Consider the following 1,768-nt stretch of genomic DNA (forward strand, 5'->3'; position numbering starts at 1 on the left):
TGGCCGTAATATAACGTGTTTCGCCGGTCTCGTCGTCATCGATCCGTCGATTTTTATCCGAGTTGTTCGCATGTTTGTGTCGAAAGCGAATGCCGATAGCTAAGAAGCGATACATTCAGAGAAAGAATTAGCCATAGGAGCGCCAACGTTCAGCTGTGGCAGCTAAAATAGAGCACAGCTATAATGTCGTTGCTACCGCAGCTAATAAATTTAGGACAAATTCGCTCAGCGGAATATTTTCCATCCTGCCGATAAAATTGTTCCCTCTCTAGTTACGGTGAATTCGTTAATTTGATTATGCCAACTAAATTTTATCGCTGTCGCAACGAATATGTAATAGCAACGATATGATCTCGTTGCAACGGCAACATTATATTTCTTCATGTACCGAAGACAGATCAACTCACGAAATCATGAGCTTCTGGTTCGTTTCGTTACGCCTGACGTGAATTCGAAAGAAAAAGTGTTCCATGATATGCGTGTAATTTGTCGAATCTCCCAACGATGCAGATGAATTAAGCGTGCTGTGACCGGCTTTCCGACAGACATGGGATCGTTCCAGACGAGGTGTACTAATTGCGCCCCTCCCGCGCCGTAAAAGAAGTCTTTATTTCCGCGACGAGGAAATTAACATAAATCCGGGCTCAGAGAGACGAGATTCATTTTTATTTTGACGAAAACGCTCCGGGGCGATGCTCTTCCGCTGTTCGAAAGTTACGAGGGCTCTTTCACCCCTCGTTTCACTTTCTTCGCGGGCACTTTGTTTCACCCCGGAGGTGGATCGCTCCGCTCCCGTAGATCCCGTAAGACAGGACACGGTCGAGTTAGTTAAAAAAATGAATTAAAAGTGTAATCCGCGCGCTGATTGGGAGGAGGACTTCCGCGAGATGGAGAACGGTCTCGCCTCGTGATTCTTTCCGCTCTCTTGGGGACCGACGGGCGACGGCGGCGGAGGAAGCCGTCTAATTAAAGACGGGGGTCGATCCGGGCACGAACGAGCCACTTTCTGACAGAAAAAGAATTCCTCCTCCACCCCGCCGAACGGGCAGACCATGGGGAGGGTGGAGGAGGAGGGGGGAGCAGAAAAAGAAACACAACGTCGCCTCTCCCCGCGACGACTCGCAGCAGTCGTTCGAATGGGGGCATTAACGTCCGTTGGAAATTCCCAGCGGCGCTTTATTGACCGGTCGATATAACCCGCTTCGTAAAAATGCTTCCACCTCGCGCTAATTCGCAATTCCGGGTCGGCTCGGAGCGATTCGCTTCGTTAAAGTGGCGCGAGAGAGGAGCGACGGACGGGCCTCCGTTCCGGGATCTCGGGAGAGACGAGACATCGTCCCGGAGATTATTTCTAGGATCAACGGCGCGGCTCAATTTACCGCAATTTACCGCGGACTTTCCCCGATTCCGAATGCTCCCAGGAACCTTACGTCTTCGGATTCCAAATCCACCCCGCCCCGCGAAAACGGCGAAGGAAGAAGGGACCGCGCGACGAGGGTCGCTTTCGCGCGCCCCACGAGATCGCCTCCGCTTGCGGCGCGCTTCACGAACGTTTACGTCTCTAAGAGCGCGCGCGCAAGCCGACTCCTCGGGTCTCGGCTTAGCCCAGTTTTATTTAACGCGTGTTTAAAACTAATAAAACCCGCCACCCGCCGACGGAACTTCTCTCCGTGCTCTCGTTCCCCGTCCCGGTAGATCCGCAATCAGAGCCGCGGGTTCCAATGGCGGACAACCGCATTATCCACCTCCCCCCCCCCCCCCCCCCCCC

The sequence above is a fragment of the Dinoponera quadriceps genome, unplaced genomic scaffold, assembly GCF_001313825.1.
Source record: "Dinoponera quadriceps isolate SergipeBrazil2010 unplaced genomic scaffold, ASM131382v1 scaffold5335, whole genome shotgun sequence".
NCBI classification, from domain to species: domain Eukaryota; kingdom Metazoa; phylum Arthropoda; class Insecta; order Hymenoptera; family Formicidae; genus Dinoponera; species Dinoponera quadriceps.